General features: G+C 40.1%; 1 pseudogene; it reads left to right on the forward strand.

Moving 5' to 3' along the window:
- Positions 1–1,132: 1,132 nt before the first annotated feature.
- On the forward strand, positions 1,133–8,044 carry LOC121228987 (lysine-specific histone demethylase 1 homolog 3-like; annotated as a pseudogene).

Genomic DNA, 8,044 nt, shown 5'->3' on the forward strand with positions numbered 1-8,044 from the left:
TGAATATTTTAAGGATTTGCTGAGGCTTGGAACTTTTTGGTTTTGGCTTCGGACTTTTGGCTTATGGCTTTAGTTGCTTGAATGAAGGAATTTTTATTCGAAATTATGAGCTTCGGGCTTTTGGTTATTGAGACATGGAAAGTGATGACGGTTCAAACTCCAAGGCAGGTCCACAATTGCAATTTGTTTGGGGAATAATGTTGAGCTAGGGCTAGAAAAGGTTACATTACAGAATTCTTTGAAACTTAGGAACAAGAAAATGGATGGTGGTGGGGGCTCTAAGAAAAGACTAAAAGTAACAGCGGTGGAGGTTGATGTTGATTCAGATGATGATGAGCCCATTTTGTCCTTGTTGAAGTTAAGAAAACCAAGAATCCTAAAAAGGATAAGGCTGGATTGGAAGGCAGCGCTGGGAAGTGCAAGAAGGTTGAAGTTAAAGCAGTTAAAACTGAGGGCAAGAATGAGGAGGATTTGGGGGGAATGAATGATACGTTGGCCAGCTTTAGAAAGAAGCTAAAGGATCCCAAGAAAGATGTTGATCTAGGAGCAAAGAGGGAAAGGGATTATTCTTTGAATAAGTCTGTGGAGGGTGGTGGAGTTTTGGATGGGAAATCTGTGTGAACACTGGTGTGAAAGGTCAGGATATTGGTGAAGACAGGTCTGATGGGTTACTGATACAGTTTCGAAAGAAAGCATACAGGGAAAGTAAGGAGAGCCAAGTTTGATTCAAAATCCAAGCCATCGAGGTTGATGATGAATCCAGAGCTAAGCTAGAGGAAGATCAGAATGAGGGAGGTTTGTCGCCTGAGGGTGGTTTGAATCAACATTCTCACGAGGCACAATCTGATTCAGTGAGGAAATCTTGCCCAATTTCGAGTTTGAAACGTAATTGCAAGGGTTCCATCATGCTTCTGCTTCAAAGAATCCTAGCAGAAATTATGGTGATAGGTCTCATTCAGATTCTAGTTCAAGCTTCTCACATTCATCTCCAAAGAATGCAACACAGCTGAGAATCAAGGATTTGCCATAGTGTGTGTCAACAAGAAAGCATTTTGGAACCAGTGACTTAAATGTTGAAAAGGGTCCTTCAGGGACCCATGTAGGTCACCTAAAGTTTGTGACAAAGAAAAATATGGGCATTCCAACATTGAGCTCAGGGACAATTGCTCAGCAGTTGACCAGAGGAATAAGCCAGAAAGGAAGGTTCACACAAACTAAACATAATCTGTTACCGTCTGTTGTTGATTCACTGAAGATGGAAGAGACTTGCACTGATGTTCCAAATGCTTGCGCTGAGGAAAACTCTTTAGAAACTCTGTTCATCCCAATGAATTTGTTGCCTCCATTCAGAGGTGCAACTCTGCTCTCCGTCAACCTTCTGAAGATGCATGCCATGGTGCTTGTGGTCCCACCCATGATACCTTTTCATCAGCAAAGAGGCCAATGTTGATTCTCCCACATCAACACCTGATGAAAATGAAAGTTTTCATGAAGATGCATCTCTCTCCCCAGTTCTGAAATCAAAGACAGTATGTCATCAGCTGTCCAGCGAGGGGCGCAGTATTAAAAAGCGTAGACATGGAGATATGGCTTATGAAGGGGATGCTGATTGGGAGAATTTGCTAAATGAGCAAGGGTTTTTTGGAAATCAACAGTTTGCAGACAGTGATCGTTCCTTTAGAGCAAAAGAGAAGTTTGATGAGGCAGCAGTATCATCTGGACTGAAAGCTCGTGCTGTGGGACCAGTTGAGAAGATCAAATTTAAGGAGGTCTTGAAGGGTAGAGGTGGGCTACAGGAATACTTGGAATGCAGGTTTGTGAATATTTATATAATTTTGTTTGCTGTTTGTAATTGTTATGAATGTTTATGAGTGGATTCCTTTTTATGCTCTCATTCTGTTTTTGTTTTAAACTATAACATTAATTACATTGAGACCTGGGTGCCAGGTAGCATCTTTTTGTAGTAATTTTATTTTTTGTGATCTGTGGTTTGGCATCTATATATTCATAAACTTTAAGGATTTGTACTGGTCACTTTCTTTGATAGGAGCTGTATGATCGCTAGTTTCCATTGTGCTGCATTCAGATTTTCTGTTTTAAAAAATTATGTTTTCTTCAATGGAATTTAATTTCTTGGTGCTGCAGGAATCATATCTTAGGTCTTTGGAGTAAGATGTTAACCGCATTTTGCCTCTTGCTGAGTGTGGTGTTACTGACACTCCTTCAGAGGGTGAACCACCCCGAGCTTCCCTAATCAGGGAGATATATGCATTTCTTGATCAGGGTGTAAGTGTTTGCTCTTGAATGAGTGAAATTTATCCATATGTTTGTTGATGGATACTTTTTTTTTTTTTTGAATTTCTCTTATTTTAGTACCTTTGTAAAGTATGTTGATCTTGAAGTTTGGATAACCTCTCTTTGCAGGGTTACATAAACTTTGGAATTGCTTCAAAGAAAGAAAAAGCTGAGCTTAGGGTTAAGGATAACCGCAAGCTTCTAAGGAAAAAAAAATTATGGCAATTCTGTGGCCTCTGTTGCTGATTCAGAGGATGGAGTTGCCTTCATCCTTGGCCAGGTCAAGAATTCTGAAGCCTCAATGGATGCAAAGTCGGTGTTAGAGTTGATGATGAAAACCAGGCTTCTGAAGCCACAATACCTGAAGTGTTGGTTGATTCGATCACATCAGAATTACCTTGCGGAAAAGAACAAAAGGAACACCCAAGTGATAATTGCCAGCAAAATGGCAGCATCAGTGCAAAACTAAACCCTTTATTGATTAGTTCGCAGGTTCCAAGTGCAGATCTATCTTGTGATGCTATTGACATGGGAATAGCCCCTGTATAACTCCAGAAGAAAGAAATGACTCTCATTATGTTCAGTCTGCAACTTATGATAAACCTGATGGGAATCATCAACTGCAGGGTGATCAGAGGTCAGAAAGAACATCATAATTGTTGGAGCTGGTCCTGCTGGATTGACTGCTGCACGCCACTTGAAACGTCAGGGATTTCTGTAGTAGTACTTGAGGCTAGGGATAGGATAGGAGGTCGTGTTTATACTGATTGCTCTCTCTTTCAGTACCGTGGACCTTGGGGCTAGCATTATTACTGGAGTTGAGGCGATGTGTCAACTAATAGAAGACCAGATCCATCCTCACTGATTTGTGCACAGTTGGGGCTAGAGTTGACGTGTTGAATAGTTCCTGTCCTCTTTATGACATTGTATCTGGTCAAAAGGTTCCTGCTGATCTGGATGATGCTCTGGAAGCTGAATACAATAGTCTTCTTGATGATATGGTGTTTCTTGTTGCTCAAAAAGGTCAAAAAGCAATGACAATTTCTCTTGAGGATGGTTTAGAATTTGCCCTAAAAACGCATCGGATGGAAGAAATAGGAGCTGATATTGAAGAAATAGAATCACATTCTTCAGTGGAGCTGTCTATGACTTGAAAGCAAGCAATGGAAAAAAATGTTCTGAAGGGGAGATTTTGAGTCCTCTTGAGAGAAGGGTTATGAATTGGCACTATGCCCACTTGGAGTATGGCTGTGCTGCTCCGCTTAAGGAAGTGTCTCTTCCCAATTGGAATCAAGATGATGTTATGGCGGCTTTGGAGGAGCCCATTGTATGATTAAAGGAGGTTACAGTAAGGTGGTTGAGTCTCTTGGAGAAGGACTTCTGATCCACTTGAACCATGTAGTCTCAAATATTTCATACGGCCCAAAGGACCCTGGGATTGATAATAGTCATCATAGGCAGGTCAAAGTTTCAACGTCAAATGGCAGTGAATTTTCAGGAGATGCTGTGCTGATCACTGTGCCACTTGGTTGCTTGAAAGCAGGAGCCATAAAGTTTTCTCCTCCATTGCCCCAATGGAAACATTCTTCCATACAGCAACTTGGTTTTGGAGTACTTAATAAAGTTGTTTTGGAATTTCCAGAAGTTTTTTGGGATGATACTGTGGATTACTTTGGAGTGACTGCTGAGGAAACAGATAGTAGAGGCCATTGCTTTATGTTTTGGAATGTCCAAAAACTGTTGGGGCTCCTGTTCTTATAGCCTTAGTGGCTGGTAAGGCAGCTATTGATGGTCAAACTATGAGCTCATCAGATCATGTAAACCATGCTGTACTTATTCTCCGAAAACTTTTTGGTGAGGCTTCAGTTCCTGATCCTGTTGCCTCAGTTGTAACTGATTGGGGAGGGATCCTTTCAGTTACGGTGCTTACTCCTATGTTGCCATTGGAGCATCTGGAGAAGACTATGATATGCTGGGCAGGCCTGTTGAGAACTGCTTGTTTTTTGCTGGAGAAGCTACTGAAGGAGTCCTAACAGTTGCTGGTGCATGTTAGGGACTCGGAGCTGTGCGTAATTGACTATTACCACTGGGAAGTTTACAGGAAGTAGAGCATGGAGTGCCAGAGACATCAATCAGGAAGGATGAAGTAGACTATTAGGCTTGAGCAGGACTTTTAGTTTGTACAACTCTTTGATGTTTGGGTTTTAGCGGGAGCTTTATACGGACTGTCTTTAATTGAACCACTTCAGGCGATTCTAGCCAAAAAAAGTTGTGGGTCTCCCAGTTGAAATCCTTGAAATCCTTTTGCTGGGACAAAGGAAGGGCTTAGCACACTCAACTCATGGTGCTGGTATTATGCTTTCATGATTATTATCCATCTTGGTCCTAATATGAATTTGTTCTATAATGCATATTTGTGGCACTAATATGGCTGTATTGTATTGTCATATTGAAATTTATAGGATTCGATGGGAAAGATGGGACTCAGTGTTGCGCCTTGTGTTCGTCTCTGGCTTGTTTCAACTGATCTACTTGCAGTTCGTTCATCAGGTACTTGTTTTTGTCTACCGTATATATTTTTCCATAATGTACTTGCACAGTATGTGTAAGTTTTTTCTTTGTATGTTAAATAAACTGGCTACAATGACTTTTTTATTAATTTTTTAGCATAGGGAAAACTGTGAAGGAAAAAATTTGTGTGCATACAAGTCGTGATATACGTGCTATAGCAAGCAGCTGGTTAGTGTTTGGCTTGAAGTCTTCCGTAGGCAAAAGCTTCTTCAAAGAGAAACCCCTTAAAGATACTGCTTCAGGAAAGCCGCCTCTACACTCACAAATGGTGCTTTGAGAAGTGTAAAGCAGCTTGCAGGATCTTTCCTGCTGGAAAGCAGTGTATCCTTTCTATGCCAAAAGAGAATGGCAAATCGTTGATCGGGTGGAATTGTCAACCAGGTGTCAGGAGAGCGCTGCCTTTCTGCTGAAGCAGCTGCCCGAGCTGCACAAAAGCACTGCAGAGGTGGTTTTCTTGTACCCTTCTACAGGCATATATTGTGCATGTCCTAAACACTGACTTCACCTGTAGAAGCTTATTTGTTTTCGGATGTTTGTTTTATCTTGTTCTCTTCAACCAAAAGATTTATAGAGCTTATACCTGTTTGGTGTTAGCTTTTCAGCATCAGCTCTCATATAACCTTTTAGAGTATGTCTGAAGGCTTTTCTACTGTTAAAGAATTGAATGAATGCGTGTTTTCACTTTTGATCAAGTTGATATCAAGTGATAGGCTGATAAAATATGGGTACTTTGTGATAGTAATTTGACATCAATTTGAAATGCAAAGAGTTGCCCAGCGGTGTGTATAATCATATTATTCATGTAAATTTTGATTTTCATCTTCAATAAAAAAATTCCTTCTTTCTTTCCTACTTTGTTGATGGACTGTGTCATAAGAGATAACTATTGACTTCACAGCACTTGCATCCCAGAGCCAACTGCAACAATTGCTGCAGCTTCCTAAAATTCCTTCTTTTCACAATTTGCCAGAAGGGAGCATATGCACAAATGGATGAAGGGAAATGGCCTGGTGGTGTTTTAGAAGACAAGTTGTATATCAGATAGATTTAGGACTGCAGAGTCAGAGACTGGTCTGTTGATTTCTCTGCTGCTTGTGTTACCTTGACAGTTCCAGAATGTCAGTAGATAACCTGTCTCAGAGGAGCCACTGAAGCTTAGAGAACACTCTGGAGAAAGTTTGGCTGTGGACAGTAGTATCTTCACAAAAGCATGGGTTGAGAATGCTGGTAGTGAGGGATTAGGATTGTCATGCCATTGAGAGATGCAGTCTCAAGCAGCTGCTGCTGATCCAGATTTCTTCCATCCTACAATTTCAAGGATGAGGAAGATCAAATGCTAGTTCAGGCAAACAACCTGGAAGCATGATGGACGAGCAATGAGAGCTCCATCTCCCAAGTTTCTGTAACAAGGAGCGATTTGAAATCATCCCCATGTACTGATCGTATTAAGCAGGCTGTCGTTGTTATGTTGCATCATTGCTAATGCCCCTTTATAAGGCAAGAAAAATTGATAAGAGGGATACAAATCGATAATGAAGAAAACTGCGACAAGGTTTTTCTTCTCTTTTTTTTCACTCATTAGTTCTCAACTTTTTTGCCTCTTTCCAGTCTGGTCATAGGCTTTTGTTCTTGTCAGGTAATGGAGCAGGCACAGATGCAGAGAAAACATGGCTGTTTCTGAATTTCTAGATTTCAGCGCAAAAATAAGGTATGCATATGCATTTCAAATGTTCTGTTTTAGGTTTATTATTTACCCAGTCTGCCTATAGCCTGTTGGTTCATCTTTCTTTTTTGTTTTCCTCCCCAATTTTAAAGATTCTCTGAGGCACGCTACTGGCTTTATAATTGCTATTGAGATGATACAACCAGGGATTTATTGCTTTTGTTAGGCTTCATTTGTACATTAAATTTGATTTATGATTCTTATTATTCTGATTTTCTTTTTCACATCACTTTAACAGACTTCCTAACAAAGTTGCTAAACTAAATAGTTCTTGCTTCCCCTCTTTTAGATAGCTACCTTGATGCATCATTCTTAATAACTTAATTTGCATGCTTTGACATGCAATTCGCCCCTTGTAGACAAATTGATTGGAGGCACATGGCATGAAGCCAATCATGAAACCATGATGGTGTTAAGGATTGACTGACTGGTTATGCTTTATTGGTTGCTTCTCTGCAAGACCTATAAAGCCTCTCTCTGCTTAAGTTCACTGCCTTAAATTATGGTGATGCTGGAAAGAGTTATACATCCACAGTTCATGATTCAGGTGTCCTGGAACGAAAAAACATGATTCAGTGTTTACAATCTGGATTGACCTCAAGGAAAGAAAAGTCGCCAAATTGAAGCCTTGCTGCAACTAGGTCAGAAGCGGTACAGATATGGTAGAGCTTTTGGTGCTGAATTGGTTTCTTTATTGTAATGGATCAATGAAGTATTATGTCATCTCTTCTGGATTGTGGGAAACTTATTGGCGTCGAAGATGACATCAGATCCTTGTATTATTGGCACAAGACATAACTTCAAGGGTGTAGTCAAGATTCGAAATTTTATTCTTGGATTCCACAGATTAGATATTACTTGTCTTACTTGTCTCTTTTTATTTTGATGTGTACAGCTTAGAATGATGACAAGGATACAGAGATCGTCTATCTGGGAAATACTTCAACATTATCCTGATTTTTTAATTGAGCATCAATTGCTAACTTCAATTCTTTCTTCAATTCTTTGTTGAAGGAATGATGTTTACATGGATGGAATGAATCTGAGGGGCAGTTGAACTGCATGCCATCAGCACACATGAAATATATATATTTTCTTCATTCCATGATAGAAGCCTTGGAGCTATTTCCTATATGACATTTACATTGAAAATTGCTTGTATCGTCAGTTTTGAAATTGTAAAGCAATTAGCATATTAATACTGATAGCTATCGACTGCTGGGTAAGTTATTAGTTAGAGAAATGCCCAATGGAATGCTATTGCTGGCTGTTTCAAGTGATATACTTTGTGTGCAGAAGGTGAATGGAACATCCTTTCCATTTCTGGGTTACTGTTCATTGAATGCATTTCAGTTGCTCATGCAAGCCTTAGATTCTGGTTTTCGCGGCTACATCAACAACAAATACTGCTCTCTCACCGCAGAAAGGTTTCTTCCCAACCGGGTATGGTTGTAG

This window comes from Gossypium hirsutum, chromosome A05, assembly GCF_007990345.1.
Source record: "Gossypium hirsutum isolate 1008001.06 chromosome A05, Gossypium_hirsutum_v2.1, whole genome shotgun sequence".
Classification (NCBI taxonomy): Eukaryota; Viridiplantae; Streptophyta; class Magnoliopsida; order Malvales; family Malvaceae; genus Gossypium; species Gossypium hirsutum.